General features: G+C 39.4%; 1 protein-coding gene across 5 annotated transcripts in view; it reads right to left on the minus strand.

The window, feature by feature from the left end:
* WDPCP (WD repeat containing planar cell polarity effector) overlaps positions 1–17,885 on the minus strand; it is a 141,212-nt gene that overhangs the window by 120,078 nt on the left and 3,249 nt on the right. For 2 of the 5 annotated variants that reach the window (XM_052699147.1, XM_052699138.1), the window contains exon 1: positions 17,130–17,849. The exons of 1 other annotated variant lie outside the window; for it this stretch is intronic. The gene's annotated coding sequence lies outside the window, so the exon portion shown is untranslated. Of the gene's footprint in view, positions 1–17,129; positions 17,853–17,885 lie in introns of those variants that run through there. 2 more of the 5 variants (XM_052699108.1, XM_052699157.1) reach the window with 2 other exon arrangements.

Genomic DNA, 17,885 nt, shown 5'->3' on the forward strand with positions numbered 1-17,885 from the left:
TCAATAATAACCACTATCACTTGAAACACAAACTAGTATGAAAGCATTCTTTCAGCCTTTGATGAAGCAGGTATTTGGTATCAGAAGAAGAAAAGTAATTAAACTGTTTTGAAACATCATTCTTTAACAACGGTACACCTCCCCCACTCTTTTGGAGTCTCTGTATTGATTCCAGACTCATCTCACCTTAAAAGCAGCTCTGCAGGCGCTAAGTGGAGTGCCATAAACTCCTATACACACCAAGTTTTTCAGTCTCTGCTAAGACAGCCCTTACTAACAGAATGACAGTAACAGTGCAAAACCAATTTTGTTCAAGTTTAATTAACTATGTAGACTTGAAACAAACAGAAGAGCCAGATGCCACTTTATGGTAAAGCCACCTGTGTAAATTTTCCATTTCTTCTCCAACTCTGTTGCACTCATCTTGAACACCACACTTCCAAAAGAGACAGGCTGAATTCTCAGCCCACCTCATGAACACTTCAGCACTGAAGTGCTGAAGACCACTCAGTGAAGACCACTCAGCTGTGGTCTTATGATAGTTTATAGCACATCCAGTCCAAAAAATAACCAAAAGAGTACTTATTTTTGAAAAAGTGTCTGAATGCAAGGAAAAAAAAACCAAATAAGAGGTCACATGGAAAGAAACACCACTGGGAGAGAAGTGGTCTTTAAATTTCAGAAGGCAAAGGCAATCATGAGACTTAAGAGGTGAATGCTTCAGGATAAAAACTACACATAGAAAAAATGACTCGCTGCTTTTAAAAGACATAGAAATTACCTGGAGAAAATAGGCAAACTTCCAAACTCATTCCGAGGGAACAGCAATTCTCCTCCTTCCTTAGGCCTGACCTATCCTTTAAATTGCATTCAGCAGCATATAATCAACTTTATATGGTAAAGGAATGTGGAAAATGCCCAGGGCTAAGGGGAAGGTAACGTTTGGCAAGGGGGAAGCCAGAGTGGGGCAGACAGAGAATAGAAGAAGGCACATTACCTTTCCTCACATGAAATTTTTCCTAAGTCACACATGTCATACAAACACGTCTGATTTTTGGTAGAATTTCAGCTTGTAACCAATTAGCAGAAGCCAAGAAGAAAAAGTTCTCTTTGAATCTATTAAATTCGGAAAGTGCATAAATCAAATTGCACATATAACAAACTGATGAGGGGGAAAATAAATTACAGCCTGCTGTTTGTTCCTAATCACTTGTGATCCTTTGAACTCCTGAAAACAATTCCTTGGATAGTTTTTTCTGAGCTCTCAGACCAACATTTGACAAAAGAAGGAACAGGTGGCTTGCCTGGAGTTGGTCTATTGCTTAGGAGAAACAAAATTTGCCTAGTTTTCTTCTCATGAAATCCAGGAGTTCACTCCGAAAACATCTGGAAACACCTGATATTCATTTCTTATAATTAATAAGATACGTAACCTAGTTATTCTGAGAGAAAGATTAAGGCAGTTTGTTTCCAGATTGCCACTGGTTTGCCCCAGTGTTGTCATGATGTATGAGAACCACTAAAATAAAAAGTTTTATTATTTAAAATGAAAACCCTATTGTGCCAAACACTGCAATTGCTACAATACTCTGCCTAAACCTTCTAAGTGCTTCTAAGACTGCAAATGTAGGAAGAACACCAGGCACCTGGCTCCACGGGCACCGGGCTCTGCCAACACATCAGTGCATCAGCACAGGCAATGAAAGGCACTCTGGTTTGTTCAGCTGAGCAACTCCTCCTCCCACATCTCCAGCTCCAAACGCCAGCCATTCCTCTTCTGAGAGGCCACTGCATTTTGCCTAAGGTATCTCTACAGATCTCTCTGAGGAAGCCACCAAACGCGCTTTTTGAGAATTTGGTTTTATTTAAGATACTAAGCAGATGCTATTTAGTGCAGCTGCCCTTATCAACACTTAAATACTCTTCTTTTTTTCCTCCAGTATTCTGTATCACAAAGTATCGATCCAACGACTGGAAAAGACCGCTCTGTAGAAAGTTCAGGATCAATTCCCTTTACCCAAGGCATCAAAAAAGAAGCCTGAAAGGTCCCCAAGATGGAACTCTGCTGCAGCTGAGCCCTGAGCATTGCATCACCCAGCAGCCTACAGAAGCAACAGACTTGATAACTGAATAACATAACCACCTCACTGGCAAAAACAAAGACGACCCTTACGTGTTCTTATAGAGGAGTGATCTGCTCTGGATTGCGCAGACACGTAAGCAACTGTTTTAAAGACTATGCATCACACGTATCCCAGCACAAACGTGAAGGTGGTGACAGATTCATCCCTTGGAGCTACGGTGCCCTCTGTGATCCTAAGTCTATCCTAAACCACTTCAACAGCCACCAAAACACTTTTGCCACGATCACAGTTTTTTTTGGCAAGCTCAAAGAAACAGAAAAGTTTCTCCCTGTCGATTCAAAACAAATAGAAGCAGCAGAGCTTTTGAGCGGGTCAACACTGGATAATGCTGAAGGAAGAATGCCACAGAAAAAGTGAAAAATAGGTATTTTCTTCTTATGCAAACACTTGGCCTTACTCCATTACTTTCTTGCTCCTACATTTTAAGCTCACGAGAACACGGCGAGTTAAACATATCATCAAGATTGTCTCTTACATAAAATCTTTAGCTAGGCCAATATTTGCAGCTCAAAACACTGCCATGTCCAAAACATGCCACGTTAGTTTTGGTTAGAATAACAAAACAGATGAGTAAGATAAGAACCAGAGTGTTCCTATTTATTGCAGCCAGAAAACAGAAGAAGCTGCTGACACGTAGGAGAGGAGCAACTCAGTTCTGTTGAAAGAACTGTAACTTACGAATTCAGTAAATTCAAATAACAAATTAATCTAGAGTTAGATCATGACTACAGAGAAGTTTTGAGTCTACTTTGCAAGACGGCATTTTGAAAGCGATTTTCTTTATTTTAAAGCAAACTAAAGAACAAAACACCAAAAAACCCTGTAATTTTAACTGAAATTCTGGATTTTAAAATTCTCTCCTTTTTTATTTCCTTCCCCGTTTTTAGCAAGTAAAGACGAGTACAGCTTTCAGCTTTATGCGAATTACTTTCACTATCACACTGTCAGGTGCCTGGTAAACCACTGGAAAAAAGCCCTGAACAATTACAACACTAAGCTGGTTTTAGAACAAGACACGCAATTTCTTTTAGAAATAAGAGTTTAAAAAAAACACAAACCTTTTGTTCTCTACCATGTATGACCTGAATTAATTTCTAACATCTTCTATGAACCTTCATCGTTACGCAGACACATAACAAACATGAAATGTGGCAAAAGTCGACAAGTTAATTTATTACAGTATTTAATCAACAATCTATCATGATCTTCAGAAAAGATAAACTAGAAAACAGATTCGCATTCTGTGGAGAAGATAAAAGTAAATGGGAAACTCTGAAAGTGTTCCAGAAATGCAAATGCATACATCGTTTGTGCTAAAGGCAACACCAGCATTTTCCCTTAAATGAAGCAATATATAAACATGTAAGAACAGGGAAGCATTTTTCTGTCAGCAGAAAACACAGAAGCATTGCCTGTGATGAGTAAGTGAGCGATCAAACTAAAAAGAAAAGAACAGCAATATGAACTACACAGTGCTTAACATTTTATTTTTTATGTGCTTGGATGCCTCAATCGATACTGGCTCTAATCTAAAACCAATACTAACTAAAAACAGTGCAGCTTGTTTGATTTTCTACACATTCATCATCCATAAGCCTGACATTATTGGGCCACCTTTGTATTCCCAAACCTCCACATTAGGCTCCTTGCATTTCCCACACGTTTCCCAAATACTTTACACATTCAATTCAGCTTGTTCACATCTTCCTATCCATGCCCTTTAATTTCTTTTTCCATTCTCTCCTCTGTCACTTTATGCAACTCTCATGTCAACCAAGCACAAGACAGCATACTATGGCTGATCTGGAACCGCAGAGTTTCTCAGCAATCGGTAATATATATTTAATTCTTGATCTTGTGGGCGGAACAGAAGAAAATCCTTAAGCCCAGGTTGCAGCCTTTTATTGAGGAGACTGGAGGAGGGAACTCTAATTTCGACGTCTTACATTTTCACACAGCAAACACATTCGGAGCTTTTGAGATCTCTACCTTACCTGTCATTGGAACTGGCCACCAAACTCCAAAAATAAAGGCAAGGAAACAGAAAAGCAGACTGCATGATCCGCTGTCTCTTAGGTAACCAAAGAAAAATGCTGCCCCTTACTCAGCAGCTTTTGCTTACAGCAGCCAAGTAATCAAAAAAGGAAAACAACACTGTTTTGAATATAACTACATCCATTGTCTACCTGGAAATTACAGCTGCTATTCTGAGCTCAGTGTTAAGTCTACCTCCCATTCATAATTTCAAGGTGGGAAAACACTGTGTTAAATAACCAGTGTTAGAACACCTAAGCTCATTCTAATGCTTTAGCACTGCAGATAATCTCATGTAAAGCCTAAAGTTTCCATGACCAACAGAACTGCTATTTGCTCCCTCAACAAAGGTAAATTTCATAGTTTGAAATCTATTTTTCAGTACGCTTCAAATCTGTTAAGCATTGCGGTTAACAAGAAAAATGGCATGGATGTTCATTATTTCTTAAATATAAAATTATACAACATTCTTAAAAACCATTCATCCTTCAAATCTCAACGATTGCTGTGGTTACCTACTGCCCCTTCTCAAAGAGAATTACTACGTTTCAACTGCCACTGCTTAAGATAAACAAGCAAATGCTTATCACCTCTCTTTTGAAAACTGGAGTATTGATAAATTGGCTTTAGGATCCTGAATTCAAACATTCTGAGGTTATGACAAGAATCCGCTGCCACAGCAAACATACAAGTGGGCAATAAATGCCAGTCGCTGATTCCGTTTCGAACAATTTAATGTCTTAATAATCAAAAGGAATGTTAGCCAAGCTGAGGAAAGATGCATGGATGAGTGATAAGATAAAGAAATGTATCTTCAGTGAGAAAGAACGAAGAATAACTCATTCTTCCTGAAATAAAAGGTAAAAATTGCAATGCACCTCTACTTGGTGACAGCCAAATGGATTTCAGGAATGTTTTCTGCACTTTTTCTAAAATGTAGTTAGTAATACAATGCAGCTGTAATAGTGGCCATGAAAAAACACATTTTGGGGTGTATGGATATACATTTCCCCAGAGGGATAAAGTTCCTTATACCCAATTTCTGGCATCTCCAACCACAATCCTGATTTTGCTGGGCAGACCACTTTTTCATCACTTGCTCTTCATACAAAAGCGTGCTCTGGAGTTGCCATTCTAAAAGGCAAACAATAACTCATTTCATAGCTCTTCTTCAAGTGTGGATATTGAATTCTAATGTGTTTCTCAAAGTCACAGAGAAGTGGGACATATGAAAATGTGGGACAAGTAAAACCCAGGCAAGGCCCCAGAAGGTGTCCAGCAGGATTTGAAGCAGTGACATCTCTTAACTTCTGGAGAAATGGACAATAGCTGTCATGTAGAGGAAACTGCTTCAGCTCTTGTGGAGCTCATTTCTGCTCTCACATTCCCCAGCAGCAGCTGGAGTTAAAACAAAGCAAAACAAACAAAAATCCACAACTTTTTTTTGCTTTATGTAATGATTCATCAAGATAGTTGTATCTTTTTGGAGTATGATGAGTGCCTAATTACAGTGATTCAAATCTCTTGTCACCTGCAGGCTAGACTACAGATAGCAATGGTTTTTAGTCAGAGCTGATAGTGATAAAGAACTTGACACAGCATGCAATGGTTTGTTAAGCATGATATATGCTTAAAACATCAGTATTAAAAACATCACTCCCCTTATTAATCTAGCCAGGAGGAGGAAGAAATCACATGATTTCAAGTTCAAAGTTGCCAAATCCCTTCTCCAGCAGGAGAACATGCTTGTCTGATTACATTTTCAGGTTGAATGCATTGTCACTCCATCACCTTTACCCACATTCCGCCCTGCTTTGAGCCTGTTTGCTTCTGTCAGCTCTTCCATCTCCTAACTTTTTGCAATTTCTTAGAAGTTCTTCAGCTTACTATTTTTCTCCTTTGAAAACAGTTACATGCTAGTTGGGCCCTCTAGTGAACATTGATGTTAATGCACCAGACATCCATGATAAATGCAAAAAATACTGGGAATGTTTATGTTTTCCCCTAGTAAGAAACTTCTGAAAGAACAGCTGCTTTGCCCATGTGCCTTTCACAAGTGGGCCCTACGTGTGCTCATACAACCTCAAAAGAAGCACAAGCTGAGCGATGGCCACACTGGTCGCACTGTCACTTACTATCAAGACCCAGACTCAAGGACTCAGCTCCGTGAATGGCAACTTCTGCTAACCCCCTCAAAAACCTGCATCAAAAGCTCAGTGGGAAACCTGAGGGCTGAGGTCAGAGAAGCAGCTTCCTCACCAGGAGCAGAAGCTCAGCAATGAAAACCGCTTAACACTTCAAACACAGCTCCTTTATGAGGACAGAGATCTGCAGCATCCCCCGAGATCAAAAGGCTACAAATGGCACGTATGCACATACACACACAGATCAGGTGTATGTGGGAAATGGTGAACAAACTCAGACCCTAAAAATGTGATCAGCTACAGCATAAATCAGAGAGCAGCACTCTCACATCTCACAAACCACACTGTGTGCCTTGAGCCGATCTCAAACTTCAGCATTTAGAAAACAATCTCAGTACTCCCATATCACTGATTTTAGATTCTTCAGGTACTGTTTCATGTCCATTAACATAATTATTCATCTAATCCTGAGCCATTTACTTGTCTTTCACTTTTAGTTTCTTCAGATAAAAAAGGACCTCGCTAACAGGCAAAACTGGAGATGGTTAAAATGGTTTAAATAAAAAGCTGCAATTAAATTCAAACAGATTTGTGATGGCACCTAAAACATTTAGGTTTTTAAAGGAATATTTTAAAAATAGGGTACATTATGAAGAAACCCCAAAATCAGACAGTCAAAGCTCCCAACAATGTAGGGGAAAAAAGAAATCAGTGACATAACAAAGAAACTAGCCATGGCACAATTAGCATGAACAATGTCAGTATTATTCCTATTAATTATCAATCTGTTGTGCATTTAACTTCACTAAGTGAGATCTTTAAATTGATAAAAGCATCAAAGATCAACAAGCATAGATATGAATGTCCTTTGAAAGAATATCTGCTATTTACACCAATGAATCCTTTCAGTCATAATAATGAAGGAGAAGCCCGACAGAATAGCAACCTAACAGTAGAGAAAAAGTTGCTCATTTGGTTGGAACTTCCAAGGTTACTTAAAATCCAGTCCACCTCTCGGCTGCGTCACACTCAATCCAGATTTCAAAAGAAATTATGGAAAGGAAGATCCACATGTATTTTAAAACAGATTTTAAAACAGCTTCTGAGAGTGAAGGCCTTCCCAGCTTTGGGGAATTAACAGGCAGCTGTAGATGTCCCAGAACACGAGGAAACAGCATACAGGTGAGCAGGTTTTCTAGTCAGCTTTGTGTTATCTGACAAAGCGAGGCAAGGCAGAACCAGTTGGAAGCCTGCTTTTCCCTCACTCCAAGATTACTTTTAACTCTACTTCTGAAACTATCACCAGGTTTTCATTATCACTTAAGGCGTGCATATGATTTGCAATCAACAGATGCGACAAAACATGAACAAGCTTCAAGAACCAGGGAGTGAGGGGCATCAGACTGTATCTCTGCCCCTTCGTTCCTTCAGTCCGCTTGAAAAATAACCTCGTGTAAAATAAGGTACATTTATTAGAACGAAGATCCTCCTGTGATTAATAGGCATTAATCTGGTGCTACAGGGATGAAACCCGTCCTGCCTGATTTCTAAATAAAACACTGTTAAACTGTTATCCCTGCATAATGAAGTAATGACTGTTTATGGTTTCTCTGTGACTTCTAGCAGTAAGACTTTAGATGTGGTCGCAGAAATCATAAATCTGCTTTGTTATCTAGAAAACAGAACAATTACAGCAATTTTCTGCTATTACAAGCAATTGTCTTTAATTACCCCAATATATTACTTCATTGTCTGAAAAGACAGGATGTCAGTGTGAATAGCATTGGTTTGGCAGCCCCAAATTATCAACAACCATCAAAATGGTTCATGCTTTTTCTCTTCCCTTCCCTGAAGACAGTATCTGAGCTTTCAAAGCAGGCTGACTTTCTACCTTACCATCACGCAAAAAGAAAAATTGAAGTGGAAGGAATCAAGCAGATAACTTTAAAATCACGAGTGGTTTGTTCATGGCTTTCAAGCTCGTTCTTTGCATTGTGCATATCCTTTAATTAGCAATCATTTCACAGCTCGATCCACTCTCCCTAGCAACTCATTTCTCATTTCACTCCAATTTACAACAAAGGGAAGTGGCAAAATAATAGAAACAATGGTACTGTGCAAGCAACCTATTCCTTGCAAAAACTCTGCTGACAGCAACGCAGGGATGCCTTAACAACATCGGCCAAACACTGGCAAATTTCTTGTTCAAAAGAAAAATCATTTTGACAAAAATGAGAAACACCAACCAACCAAACACAAAAAGATAGCAGCTACTCACTACCCTTAGTTGCCATGAAAATCAAACAAAACCGCAACACCTCGCTTACACATCTTGACTGCCTCATGTGAACTTGGGCACTTACAACTAGCCAAAGTCTTTGTCCTGGTGCTTGTAACTCTGTAACCCACGTATTCCCAAGAAATTTTTATCATTTGTAAATTTTACAGAATGGTTTCCATCACAAAGTTCATATTTGTCATTTTTAAGCAGTTCAAAGATTAATTAATTACTGTTAAAAACACATTCATCCTATGCAATTTGCAAGGATTTTCTCTCCAACGGGAGCACTGACAGATCCATCTGTTTAGCTGCAACATTTGTTTTCTTTCCATTTCTCTGGCTGTAGAAGAAATGATTAAGTTAACTCATACGTGCAAGTGTCACGTTCCTCAGCAGTGGCAGTGCAAAACAAAAATAACAAGTAAATTGCTTCAGCTGTGGGAAGCAAAGTTAAGTGATTTCTCTATTTTTTAGAAGTCTTTATTTTACAAAAGTATTTTCTGGCAGATCAAATATTAGGAGTTCTCTTTTGTATGTATATTCTTTTTCCCCAAAATCTTTGAGTTGGGTTTGCTCAAAGTAAAGTTACGGCTGCTGTTACACCTCTGTGTGATACTTCTTTTTCAACTACCTTCATGTATTAAGAGAGGCAGCAGTATTTTCACCATCATCACTATTTGTTTCTTCAAAAGAAGGCCATGAATGGTTTCATTCCATTAGTCTCCAAGGTTTCTCCATAGTACTCCATGAATGATTAAATTTGATATACATGAGAAAAAGATGCAGAACTTTCACTCTTCTGCTTCCTCGCCCCATTCACCAAGTAGTGCACTTCCTTTCATGACAATAACTTTAATTCAATCCCAGTGAAGAGACTTTCTGAAAAATGAAGTTGGAAATAAAGGCAGAATCACCAACTTACATAGGCTCAATTACAGAAAGACATCTACATGCTGTTCTCATCCACCATGGGAGAGTTAAAATTCACAGCATTCTATTTTCTGAAATTCAAGCAGCAGAGCAGCCCCAGAGGGGCAGAGCAGCCCCAGAGGGGCAGAGCAGCCCCAGAGGGGCAGAGCAGCCCCAGAGGGGCAGAGCAGCCCCAGAGGGGCAGTTCATTCCCTGTGCACTGAACATGGATACACCTCGACATGCAGAGAGAGACCCAAAAAGCCACATGGGGGATTTCTGTTATCATATGTAAAAAATCCTACTCAGAAAAAGAATGAATAAAGAAATAAAACACCCTAGTAAAAGAAGGAAGGCGACAGCTAAACATTACCGACACGTGCCAAAGATAGATCAGATGGATCTTACTGTATTCTAAATATTTAATTTCCCTTTGATGAAATGTCAAGCAATCAAGTTACTTTGAAATCAAACAGCCCCGTGAGAAATATGTTTCACTTACAGCCTAAGCATTTATTACAATTAAATGGCTACTGATTCATTATCAGTCTGACTTTTGTATTCTACCTCATGAATGGCACTGTTATGAACTGTCCAGTACCAACCTTACACTGAATTCCAGAGGAAGAGACCTCTGTAATCACCTGAAATCAATGAAGTTAACAGGACTACCAACACGTATGGAACTCTGCCAACACAGCATTAATGAACAATCTGAGCTTTCACCTAAATTCTGTCCCAAGCTCGTTTGCTGACATTCTATCACATAGAATTTTGCTTCCCTGTGAATACAGTAATTCTATTTACAAAGGAATGCAACTCCTTCAGGCGCAGGAAGACTGTCCGTTCACCATTCTGCTTCAGAGGACAAGTGACATAAAGGCACAAGGAGGTGGGCACCTTCCTGCAGCTCCTGCATCACGCTTGCTTCAGGCAACAATGAACAGGTTAAGTGCCCACTGAAACACACAGCTCAGGTAAGAAACTTGAAATAGCTTCATTCACACATCAAGTGTTACATTTGCCCCTGTTTAACTTCATGTGATTATTTAATCACATAATATGTACTCAATAAAACCATTAGCAAAGAAATACAACTACACAACATTTTCCTGACAATAAAACTGGAGATAAAGCCATATAATATGACTGATTTTGAAGGCTTTTGAAATTACACAAAAAGAGTAAGTCTCTTACAAGCCTTCCATTTGTCAGGAAAGATGGTCCTGACATTTACAGAGCCACCTAGCTTTCCTCCAAAGCAGAATATTCTCAAAAACTGTATTTCTTAAGAGTTTGGTGATTACACTGAAAGGCTAGATAGTAATAAGACTTTATTGCCCCGAGGTGGACGGCCTTGCCTTTTAAGAGGTGAATTCAAAGGCAGTCCTCCCTCATTCTTTATACAATAGTAAATGCATCTGCAAAATGGGTCTCACTCTGCCCACCTGACAGCAGCTACGATGGAAAAAGGCAGCCTACCATCCTTCACAGCCCTCAGCTCCCACAAAATAGGCTCAGAGCCCATGAACAGAGTGCCAGCAGGTGCCACTGGTACTCCCAGCACTGACAGAGGGTCTCACAGCAAGGCTGCAGTATTCCAGTAGTTTCATTACAGCAAAGTGAAGTTAATGCATCACCACATGAGCCTAGTATTGCAGTCAGCCTTACAGCAAAGTTTCACTAATTCATATCTCACACAGCTACACTGTACTATGAGACTAATGTATACATTACATACGTGCATACCCAGAGTTGATATCCACATGATGAAGGACAAAAGCACGTACTACACTGCATTTATCGTGCATCTTAAGCCACGTGGAGATCACTGCCCTTTCAAATTCTTTCTGCAGTTCTTAAGTCTTTAAAACATCTCCCATCTGGTTTGTCAGGCAAGTCACACTGCCACCATTCCATGGGCAGCACTATTTATAAAACTGCTTAGCATGAAACTCTACCTAGATCTGAACAATCAAAATATTGACCTGTAGGTGTTGCTGGACACTTTTCACATCTACCTCAGTGAAAGCAGAAAGAAGAAAAGTCACCAACAAACTTTCCAATAGAAATGCAGCACTTTGCTGCTCTGCCAAACACAGACACACTTAATCCCAGGATAAGGAATACATGCTAAGGATTCTGTAACCATTTTGGAATTGCTCTCCTCTTTTTCAGAAGAATCTTGTGAGCTGAGGACTTGCTTTGGAAATAGCTTTGCTATCAAACAAGGTCTAAAATTAAACTTTAAAAAAAAAAAAAAAAAAAAACCCACAACAATAAAGGTGTAATTAGAACTTTTTCTAAAAAAATTAAGTTCACTAACAGGTTTGTCAAATTAATTCTTCCAGACTTGTGTAGATATTACCATTAAGCAACATTTGGTGTTTGCATACGACCTGTCTCCAAGGAGCGCATTCGTGCGTGGTTTTGGAATTCTATATATTTACCAAAGCAATATAAATACTAAATATTTGTCTTATGAGAAGAAAAAAATGCATAGAATGAAAAGAAAAAAAAAGCCTCTGTGGTAACTTTGGGGTCTGACAACTCGTAAGTTAGCAATGAAAGCTCTGGGATCAAGTCTTAGAGAGCGCATTGCAAGTTTGAATGAAAGACGACAAAAAGCCACAGTGGCAGTTTCGCATGAGGAAGCTTTAAGGTTAGTTGCAATGTATTTAAAAAGAAACAACATTCAAATAAATTATTTTTCACTGCAGTAAACCTAGTTTTTGGAGATGGAATTAAAATTGGGCTTTCATTTTAGAGCAATAAAGCATAATATTAGACTATAATACTGCATGTACTATGGAGATCCAAGTGCCCACGGTGTTGCAAGAGAACATTTTCCCTCAGGCATTTGAAATTTAATGCTTCTTTAATATTCTCTGTTGGATATTGTTAGAATGGAATTTCAAATATTTCCTGCAATTTGAGTTAAAGATTACTGAATAATGCTGAGCAGCAAAAAATTTTTGAAGCATACATCTAAAGCTGGCACAGTAGCTCAATGTCCTGTTGTTTCTTGCTTTAGCAAAATTAATTTCTACAGTCTTCAACCATGAATTCAAGCACCACCTGGAGATTCAAACCCATAATTTAACTGTAGAGCATTTCTCGTTCCCTTGACTAATACACTGAGGGGAGACCCTGGATGTCAGGCAGCTATAAAAGGCAAAGGCCATTTCATAGCAATACCTTATTGTCTTTCAGATGAGACAGAATGCAACTTGAAAATCGTTATCTGGTCTATTAATGTAAATAAATGGGATTACCTGTGAGGAAATGAATATACATAGAATCACCAAGGTTGGAAAAGACCTAAAAGACCATCCAGTCCAAATGGTTTTGTCCATATTAGAAGTACAGACTGGAAGAGTAGCATCTTTCCCCTAGAACTCCAAGTGTTCAAAAGGCTTTCCTTCAATTAAGATCCAACTTCTTCAGCATCTGTATGTTAGTGAACCATCATAATAGCTGCTAAAGAACTAAAGGCAGACTGCAAATTAAACCTAAAAAGAAATGAAGCACAGCTGTATCATCTAGAAACAAACCAGGAAAAATAAACCTAACCAGAATCATAATTCCCTTTGTTTGATTACTTCACAGGGAAGCTTCCTTCACTCGGTGATGCAGCTGCTTTCTTTTCCATCATTTGCATCCAGATTACAAGCACAGGATGCTCCTGATTTGTTCCACAGCCACGGATCCCTTATCCCTACTAGGCACATGCTGACTTGCTCTTTGGTTCCCCTCTATGTCAAGCCTTTCAGTTCCTCTCAAAATGGCCCAGAATGCTGCTTTAGAAGGTACAACTACTGTGACTTCACATGAAATACTTCCTCCACGTCTTCCCAGACTTTCCCTTCCGTAAGGAATTGATTTAAAAAAACAAAAAACAAAAAAACTTTAAAAACTACATTGTAAGCCATTGTAAGGTTTTCACTCCTTGGGTATTTTTATTGATATTGCACATAATAATTCAGTTCTTAAGAGAAATACAATCTGCAGACATCTTCCACAGGAAACTAACCTAACACATCAACACTGCACGAGACTTTGTAAAACGAGAAGCAACTGAATGAAGAAGCTATTGTATAATAGCAGTAGTTCTGAGATGTTTGTTTAGAAAGCACTTCAATTACTCACACGCTTTCAGCTAGCACATTAAGCTACTGGTTTTACTGAACTATGGAAACAGGCTGCTATAACCTTCTTTTGAATTCCTCAAGAACAGCAGTGCTATGGATATGCCTTGGAAACTGACCACGTAAACAATTTCATAGCGTTCCAAAAATGAAATGAACCAAAGAAATGCACTGCAAAGGACATTCTTTTCCCTCCTTCCCTTTACCACCTCCCAGAGGTCTGTGAAAACCTCTACCACCTCAACTCTATTACTATGGGAAGTACCACCTCATTAACTCAAGCTACAAAGCTAGACAACAACCAACCTCTCCCATGTAGTGACTTCAGGAAACCCAAACTGCCGTGCAGGTGTACAAGTGTCTGTGTAATGAAGAAAAGTACCAAGTTCTATTAAAGGAGTGAAACTAGGAAGACTCTCATACACCAAGAATGCAATTCTCCTGCTCAAAACAATTCAGAAATTCAACTTTACTGAATGTACAGCCAAGATACTGAAATCTTTCCTTGTGTCTGCTGTTATTTCGCTTTCATGAGGACTCTATACTCTGTACTTGGAAGAAGTGAGAGCAGAAAATCCTCTGAAAATGGGTCAGATGACAACAGATCTCACATGGTTTCTCAGCTTTACCTACAACAGAGTAGTTATTACCCTGTACTAATGCAGCCCCAAGTCAGTGAAGAAAGCCTGCAAGAGCAAACACACCTGAGCTGCACTCCAATCTCCAGAGGCCTGTGTGCATCAGATCCACCTACACAGAGACCAGCATAGGAGGCTTACACAGTTGGTGTGATCTCTGCCAAATGAGTAACAGGTGTTGGTATCATTAACTTAGAAATGAGCAACAAAAAAAAGAAATCTGGTCACATTTTTAATTAAGATTTGATTTGTTGGCAGTTTGTGAAGATTACTAATAGCTGTTACAAGTGTGCTACGCATCAGGAGGCTCCTCATAGCAGGCATACTGATACATGGCATCCCACCCACCTACTAAAATACCAGAGGCTTTCTAAATGCAATCAATGAATAATCAATTACTTGTAATTACATAAAAACATACCCGAGCTATTAAAAAAAATAGAAGTGAAGCCGTATCTCTGAAACAGATTCCACAGGCAGAAAGCAAAACTTCTACTTGAGAATGTTTTCTGAACTACAGCAAAGCAATTAATAATAATAATAATAAAAATGAGGGTTATAGCAGAAGGTCTAGAAACACCAGCTTCTTCATGACATTTAACACCCATGCAGGATCACATAGCTGAAGTTTAGAAATGAACACTAAAAAATTAGATTCTGGCCATTAGATTGGGGAATGTAAAAAAAAAGCCCTGTGTAAGACATCAGCACTTCATGCACTTACCTACCTTCACTTTTTAAGCCACAATTCTTATTGTTCTTTCTTATACCTACAACTTTGTCCTGTTTTAAACTCTTGCAGGTTCCCTGTCATCTTAAAAACTGACTTCTGGTCCTCTCAATCTCTTTCCTAGGATAGGCTTCAAAAAGTGCTCAAATTCTACTGTTGTTTCTGGGCTTTAAACCAGCAATTATATAGTTGGTTTTTTGTTGTTTTTTACAAGGCCACAAGCATTTCGAAGAATTACTTTTGCTTGAGATACATTTTCTGTATAAAAATCGTAAGCAAATATGTTTAGAAAGAAAAACTGTATTATACACGGAGAAGATAAAAAAAGCTGCCACAAATCATTGAAAATTGGGTATAAAAACTTACCAAAAATAATTCAGCAATTTCTATAGATAGCAATGAAAAAAAGCTGATCCAAACTATAGTTACAGAACACTGACAGCTATTAAAAGAGAATAATTCATTTTAAATTGGAATTAAAAAAAAAAAAACAAAACACTTCAACACTACGAGCCTTGAAAAATAATACTTTATCACCACAAGATAGAGATCAAAACAGTTTGAGTATTGTGTTGTTTAGTTACACCAATCTGCATGTTACTTAATTTCAGTGAATGCAAAGTCTGTAAACTGCATTTCAGTAAATACCTGAATGCCTAATCTGTGTGCACAGTGAAGTTCATTACTTCTTTTGCACTTAATTTGCTCATGTTTCCACTTCTGCAGCTTTTTGGCTTACAGCTCTACACAAAAGACATACAGTAATAAAACATGTGAGATTCATTAAAGAAGATTAAGAAAATGACACCAACACCTCACAACCTCAGAAATAGTGGCAACTGAAGATGTAAAATAGCAAAAATATTCTGAGACGATAAAAAAAAATATCCCACAAGGAAACCTGAAGACTGTGAAAAAATTGACAGGAAAAACGGCATTAGATTTGGAATGAACTTCTCTGGAGCTTTGAAAAGGTGTTAAGGCTAATAAATCAGAAAAATAACAAATACAGCACATGCCTTGAGGACAAAAGAGAGCACAAATTTAGTATGCAGAAACTCAGTGTATGGTATTCATAGATCCCCACAGCACCAACAATCTGAAGACAATGATATGATTTAACAGCACGAGGAGTACAACTGAGGACCAACACATGCTGCCAAAACACCAGAAGAATTTCTATCCAGAAGCAGAACATTTATTTTAAAAGCTAATAAACACCAAGAAAAGGAGATGTAAAAGAAAAGAAAGCATCTGTCATTTCTCTTGCTTAGTTTTGTATGGTTACATTTTGCTTGGAAGACAAAAAATTCTAACAAACAGAAACTATTTAAGCCCAGAAAAAAGAATTGCAGAACTATTAAGTTTCGTTAACTTGAAAAACTTCAGCGTTGCCTTCAGGTAAAACATCACAAAAGGCAGTGCAGTCTTAAACCGATGTTACTCTATCTGGGACTAATTATACCAGGAACATATTTAAAATAAACTGACAAACATTCACTACAAATCAGTTTCAACGTTAGGTACGTTATCTCCAGCAATAAACTAACGAGCACAAGCTTGGTCAGAAAAGGATGGAGAATGAAAACAGAGCCTTACCTACAGAAGAAACTTCGACTAGCTTAACTGAAATCCATTAAACCAATGGTTTAATGCTACGCTGGCAGACAGAGCAGTTTATAGCACACTTATACTGATTTTGCTGAAAACTGATAAGCAATCAACTTGAAGATAACTGATAATGCTTAGTGAAAAATCACCTTATGCGGGCCCATGTCAACTTCTGGGTAAACGTAGATCTTAAATAACCTCAATTAAATTGGTATGAAGCGTGGGTGCAAAAAAAGGTCAGAGTTACTGGTGTAAAGCATCTAAGGATGCTCTGGAATGGTTTGTCTGGACAACAAGCTCCCGGCACTGCTGAGGCACCTCTCACAGCAAGGCAGACCTCTGCTTTCGTTTGCAGCTGCTTGGCTTTAAATTCATCCCCAGACCGGAACTTAAGTTCAATCTTCATTCACAGCACGAACGTATCGCTGTTAGGCAATATAAATCAGCATTGAGCAGTACGAGATTGAGAACAAACTCAGCATCACGATACCTTTTGAACCCTGACACCGCTGCTTCCGATACTTCAGGAGCTGCCAGAGGGTCGGTCGATCAAACCACGGGAAGCCGGGGATTGTGGCACGAGGACGATTAGCAACAAGGCTCGCTACAGTGAGAACATTTGCGTGCCGTGTGTTCGTGTTTACACTTAACACCACTGCCCCAAAGGAGGATTTCTGACTGAGGAACTGACAGAAGTCAGCCCAAGTGCTGCCCAAGGTGTTAAAACAATCACCTGTAAGGGGCTAAATAGGATTAAAAACTAATCCTGCTGAAAAATGTCGGGGCACGTGAGCCTTCGGCACAGGCTAAGCTAAATTACAGGATTTGTTCTGCTAGGAACCTTGTCAAGGCCTGAGGAAGAAAACAATCCACGGTGCGGTTATGCCAGCAGCTCACTGACAGAGCTCAGCCTGCAGCACAACCACAGGCTGCCCGAGAGAAGTGTGTCAGAGCACGGAGAGCCAGCCGGGCAGGAAGGCAGGGGGACGCCGGGGCGAGTGGGTCTGAGGAGAGTGGCCGTGCTGAGGCCCTTAGCAGCACCGTGCAGACGGCAGGGCCTGGGGAGATGGAGGGAATCCCGCGCGTCACCGCACGCCGTTCCCGCTGCAGCGTTGCCTAGCAACCACCGCAGCGCCGCTACCTGCGCACGCGCAGCAGCCCCGAGTTCTCGCGACGCACGACGTCCCCTTCCTTCCTCTACAGCCGGTGTGGACACCTCCCCTCGCGCGCATGCGCACAGTTGGCT

Source organism: Tympanuchus pallidicinctus, unplaced genomic scaffold, assembly GCF_026119805.1.
Source record: "Tympanuchus pallidicinctus isolate F22 unplaced genomic scaffold, pur_lepc_1.0 scaffold1, whole genome shotgun sequence".
Lineage (NCBI taxonomy): Eukaryota > Metazoa > Chordata > Aves > Galliformes > Phasianidae > Tympanuchus > Tympanuchus pallidicinctus.